The sequence below is a fragment of the Pseudonaja textilis genome, chromosome 2 (assembly GCF_049901715.1).
Source record: "Pseudonaja textilis isolate UNSWEBS1 chromosome 2, rPseTex1.2, whole genome shotgun sequence".
Classification (NCBI taxonomy): domain Eukaryota; kingdom Metazoa; phylum Chordata; class Lepidosauria; order Squamata; family Elapidae; genus Pseudonaja; species Pseudonaja textilis.
The window spans coordinates 72,712,671-72,718,670 of NC_141991.1; the positions used below are offsets into that span (position 1 = coordinate 72,712,671).

At 42.5% G+C, this 6,000-nt stretch overlaps 1 protein-coding gene across 2 annotated transcripts in view; it reads right to left on the reverse strand.

Moving 5' to 3' along the window:
• Nucleotides 1–3,199, reverse strand: part of NDST1 (N-deacetylase and N-sulfotransferase 1) — a 103,453-nt gene extending 100,254 nt beyond the window's left edge. The window contains exon 1 of one of the 2 annotated variants that reach the window (XR_015741711.1): nucleotides 2,812–3,199. The gene's annotated coding sequence lies outside the window, so the exon portion shown is untranslated. The remainder of the gene's footprint in view (nucleotides 1–2,811) is intronic. The other variant, XM_087924276.1, reaches the window with a different exon arrangement.
• Between the last annotated feature and the right edge of the window lie 2,801 nt (nucleotides 3,200–6,000).

The following is a 6,000-nucleotide window of genomic DNA, read 5'->3' on the forward strand; positions in this document are numbered from 1 at the left end:
AGAGTTAGCATCTCATATATCTTTGCTCTCATTTAGTAATCTAGATTTTTATACCAAGATATGGCAACCCTAGCTTTACAGTTGTATTCAATCTGTAACCTTACGTGGACTATAAACCAGACTATTATTATTTGACTGTAGCCTTTACAGAGATACATCCTTCCTAGGTATCACATTGTTCCTTTGTTTTATAAACAACTCTTTCTGGGAAGGAAGATCCAAGCATTATCGTCAACCTGCTTCCTCAATCATGCATCTCTGAAATACCCAGAGTAATTTAAGAGCAGCAGCAAGACAGTGTGATTATTTGGCACAGCTCTTGCGCCAAAGCTCAAATGCCAGCACAGAAAGAAGGCAACAGATGCCATCTTTTGAATAAATTCTTAGTTGCTCCAGTGATGTTTGAAGAGAGGAGTAAAATATATAACAGCTGTTGCTAATTTGTGACTCCTGCTATCTCCTCCCAAATCAACCCAGGCACACTGTTTTAAAGTTATAAAAATGCACACAGTAATAAAGCAACAACCCACAAAATACTGCACAATACTTCTACAAAATACACTTAGGAATTTTAATTTAAAATGTCTTACTAAATTAAATGCTTAGCCCCTCAAAAAGTCTGGCTCTCGGTTTCCTTATAACAACCTCACTGTTAACTATTAACCTCCAGATTTTAATTATACTTCCAAACAATGGGTGGAAAATCAGGCATTTTCATTCCAGCTGTTTGCCTTTTACTTAGTGGTCTCCAGCATTAATAAGAGCATCACTTTTATTTTTTATATGTTTCATCATTATATTCTGCTTACACATTCTCAAATGTTCCTGGTTTATGTAATTAATTCCACTTTTTATTAAGGCACTGTTACAACAATGATTTTACCAAGATTGGACATTCTGGACCAATACTCAGCACTTGATGTTTTGTGATTTGATTGTTGTTGCAAAGGGAGGTGTGGATTTTGTATTTGGGATTTTACTTCTGCAAGCCACCCAAAGTCACCATGAGTAAGTTGGGTGGCCATGTACATTTTTTCTTAACAATTAAAAATATTTTGTGCAAAAAAAAATCCTTAATTGCTTTAATAAAGTTAGATACCCAGTGCTGCACCACGCTATCATCAGTAATGCCCCTGCATATCAGCATCCTGTTTGGCAACTGGCATGCTAGAATATGCCATAGGATGTGCTCATCTTTTTTTCATAGCATGCTATGGAAAACAGCAATATAACTGTCACTCAGCTCAATCTTGTTTTGTCACAAACAGTAAAGGAATTTTGTAACTGAGCTATTTGCTTGAAAGTAGACAGAAATTAGTTTGACTGTCTTGTTTCCTCTTTCTTTTAACATCCCTATTAAACTATCATTGATCTAGAAGAGGAGAAAAATTCTGGCCATTTCCCATCACCTGTATACACAGCCACTATGCCATTTCTTCTCTAATCTTAGAATTGGGGTGCAGCCTCTCCTGACATAAAGAAATCGCAGCTTCAGGCATGAGCTTGCCAAGGAAGAACAAAGCAAGATTCAGAAGCGCAAGACAGCATTAGAAAGAGCCCCCTTTGATATTCTATATAAATCATTCCAGGTTAAGCCGCCATCCAGGGGATGCAGAGATTCAGCTAATGAGCGTGAAAGCACTTTGAAGATGAAAAGCTATCTAAGCTCCAAGTGTTATTTTGAATTGGTATTTATGTATGCTGGGTTTTCATATTTTTAAGCTGTGCCTTGGCAGCTATGGACTCTCCTTGTCAGATCTGTTGGTGGAAATAAAACTGGTGAGGTTAAGAAGCACTAAGAAAATTTGGATTTGATGGGATGACAATTTGTGTGTATGTGTTTCATCAAGAAGGTAATCTTCATCTAAGTGGTTTTTCAAACAGGGAAAAACCCGGGTATCCAAATAAACGTAATGTCTATGTTTGAACCACACAGAGAACTACATATCAACTACACTGGAGTCTAGCACATTATGCAAATCCACAATCACTGCTCAGCTTGTGGTCCAGGGTGTTGTGGGAAAGCCAAAAAAAAAAGGGCTAAGTAATTGGATGCATGAAGCAAGTTATCTATTCCTAACTGCAGAATCTTTTTTTTTCCAATTAAAATCAAAGGAAATCCAACCACCACCACAACAAGAAAGCCAATCAAGTTGTCCACCCTTCAAGAGCCACCAAGAATCACACTCTTCTGTGGGATGGCTCCTTTTGCTTAGCACCCCACATGGGACTTTGTGGGAGACAAAAGTTGTTTTTTTAAATTTTTTAAAAAAACCAGTTCTCAGGAAGGGGGGAAGGGAAGCAGGAGGAAAAAAAAAACCCTTCCCAGGATTAAATGCCTCTCCCACTCTTACTTGCTCTTTCAACTACGGGAGCCACCCCACTCCACCCCCACCTTCTCCTCCCCAAAAGCTACAACCGAAGGGGCAGACGCAGAAGGGGAGCGGGAGGCAAATCCTAAATCACAAGACGAGGGAAAAGGAGGCTGCTGCTGCTGCTGCTCCAGCTCGAGGCCCTCATTCTGGGGTTGCGCTGAGCCTTGCCAGTTCCCCCCTCCCACCTTTTGTCCACAGCACCCCCACCCCTCTCTCTCTCTCTGCCCTTTCCTTCGGTCCGGGGAGGGGAGGATGAGATATGGAGACTTGGGCGCAAACCCCACCCCACCCCCAAGTCCCCAGCCCCTCTCCCAACCCTCGCGCTCGAGTTCCAGTGGGGCCTGCACGCGCTGCCGGCGTCCTCGCGCCCATTCATTAGCCGGCAGGAGCAGCAGCGGCTCTCGCTGCTGGCCGCCCATTCCCGCCAGCCTCGTACCTGTTGTCCGCAAGGCTCCCTGCTGAGTGCAAAGCGTCGCACCTGAGGAAACCCGGGCTCAGGGTAAGATCAGCTGAGGAAGGAAGGCTTGCTTGCCTCCGTCGGTTCCCGGGCTCTGCTCCGTTTAAGGCAGCTGGGGCTCGCAGGAAAGCTGCCGCGCTCGGCTCAATGCCTGACGCACAAGCAGGAAACCCCAGTGGCAGCCCGAGAGGGGGCTGGTGCGGGATGCATTAGCGACGTCTGCTTAAAGGCCATAACAGGCTCTGCGGGGAGCACCGGAGAGGAACTGCCGCCGCGTTAACCCTTGCCGAGCCGGAGCCCAGCTTAGCTCAAACTGAAGCGCCCGACCGCCTGTTAGCTCCCTTCCTCGGCTCTCCTTCGGAGCCGATCCGCCCCTTTCCTCCCTCTTCCGAATCCCCACCCACTCGAGCCAAGGTTGTTCTAGCGTTCGCACGACGAGGGTTTGGTTTATCTTGCGGGGATGGTCGGGGCCGTGGTTCAGAAATCCTGCCCTCGCTGGTCAGTTCTCTGCGAATCAGCTGGGCTGAGAGATTAAAAGTGTCGCAACCAGCAATCCCAAAAGCAAAGCCGCGACGCCACGATTTCTTAGCCGCGTCGAGGGGAGGGAGGGGGGCATCAAACACAGTAGGGCCTACTTCCGAGTAAACGCGCGTCAGACGAGACGGTTGATTCGGGTGGCCTTTACTCGTAAAGGCACCGAGGATCGCAAAGTTCATTAAAGCGCCTGCAGGTCTCCAGCCGTACCAAAATCGTAAAAAACGGGTTATGTCCATTTAAATAGTCTTGGTCCAAAGGGCTGACTCCTTTCTTGGGGATAGTGAGATAAACTTACGGATGCATTTGAACGCCAGACATGAGACTGTGCAAAAGACCAAAGTCACAGAAAATGAAGAATCTTGACTGATTTTTAAAAATAAAATTAACTGCCTGAATAGGAGACGACTAGGAAATCCCAGAACCATTAACTACAATGGGATGGGGGAGGAGGGGAAACATTGCCTAAAATTGCCTAAAAGAAGGCAATACTGTATTGATGCCAAGGAAAGAAGATGAACATGCCTATGCAGTCACCAGAAGTTGCTCAAAGAGGTTTCTCTCTAAATCACTAATTCTCAGCCCTAGCAAATTTTAGGATGTATGGACTTCAACTCTCAGAATTCAGTGAATGAAGCCCACACAGCTTCAAATTACCAATTTTGAGAAACATTGCTCTAAATCAGGGGTATCAAACTCATGGTGGCATCACGTGACCTATCGGGACTTTTTTTTTTCCCTTCACTAAACCAAGCAGGGCCAGTATGTCACACATCTGGCCCATGGCGGCGAGTTTGAGACCCCTGCTCTAAATTATTCCAGTTTGTTAGTCCCATAAATCAATTGAACACAATGCCCTGTATGTCATACAGTTAAAAAAAAAGCACTAAGAAGTTAGGATAGCTATGTAAGAGCAGAAGTATTGGGTTATTGATATCCATGTTTGTAATATACAGTTTGTCCTATCAGTTTTATTAGGATTGCATTAGTTATACTTTCCTTTTATATCTCTTTTTAACTTCTAACTTTCTCTCAGCAGAGCTGACTTTGATGATACAGGGGGACAAGGAAACACTATTTTGTGTATCTCAGGAGTACCTATCAGTATATCATAGTCTTACTTGAGGTTGTGATTAAGGAGCTAATTTTCTTTCTCTTCACAAGGGACAGATTAATTGTAAACAAATATATCAAGGAGGTTAGAAAAATCAAACTGGGACAAGGCCTCCCTACAGTCTAACAGTGGTGGTCTGGAAATCATTCAGTCATCCACAATCAGTGAAGAAACAGTCAATGAGCTGTTTGGAGGGGAAATGGAATTAATGGGTTTAATCATAAGTAACTGTCTGCTCTCACATAAGCAATTTGCAATCCAAAGTGGTTTGCTGTTGCTGAACACATTTTATTCTGAAGCTTGTAAAATAAGTTGGATGGAATTTTGCTGTCAGGTAAGCATATTCAGGACTATAACCTCACAGCTTATCTAAATGCATTGATTCAGAATATCTGTCACACATTTGCTCTTCATGTGAAAGTGGCATTTATAGTGATATACGTGGCAATTTGTATCTGTTCTTTGACCAGATTTGATTAGTGTCAACAAAACAGCATGTTCTGGAATATGCACTGAGCAAATGGGCTTTGCCTCTAGAAGAATTTAGAATTCGGCTGAAACTCTAATCACTCAAAATTTAACCCTACAATCTACAGTAGTAACATTGACCAGCTTTATAATTAAGTAATAACTCCACTTGATAATCAAGGTAATCTTTCCCCTAAAGCAGAAGTTGTTGATAACAAGCTAGAAGATACTGTAAGCAAATAAGAAGGAACTTGGCTGGAGGCTTCCGGATGGATTGTTTTTATTTAATGTAGAAAATTTGGGTTTGCTTAGCTTTAGATTCCTGACAACACCCCCTCCCCTCCATATGAGTAAGAGTAACAGGACAGTTTAAGGAGGGTAGCAGTGACTGAGATTTAATGCTGCTGTTTGTCACAATATTTTTTTACTCAGTTGCTAAATAGGGAAGCCTCCACAAGATTAACTTTTTGGCATGGTGATTTATCCCCTGAATGCTTCACTAGTGTGAGTCACTGCCTCCTGAACAAATCCACATTTTAAAATTTTCCAAGGTGGAAAGACATTTTTAGATCTCCCCTAAAGTCATCCCAATGTGAAAGTGCAATGTGATGTCCATTGGGTAAGAAAGCATCCACCCTTTTTTGAGTGTGGACTCAACTACTTTTCAACAATATAAGTAAGTACCAAATGAAAATACACAGTGGCCTGGTTTACGCATAACAAAACTTAGCTTTTAGCTCAGCCCCAACCATTATATGTTAGCAAAACGTCCTGATTCAGTCAGTTTTGTTCCATACGGTATATCAACCTTGTGAACTCTCAAGCTTCCTCTTTCCACTATGCATTCAAGATGAACAGTGATTAACATTTATACGTATTTATATTTTTAGGGTGTAGGAGGTATATACATATATGTACAGTATGTATACAGCATGTCTATATGGGTGTTATATATGTATACACTTCTGAGAGCAGGCAACAGAATTTAATTTTTAATGTATGCCAGTGTGCCCACAGTAAAAATAATGACAATAGAGGTTATTGTATCTTAA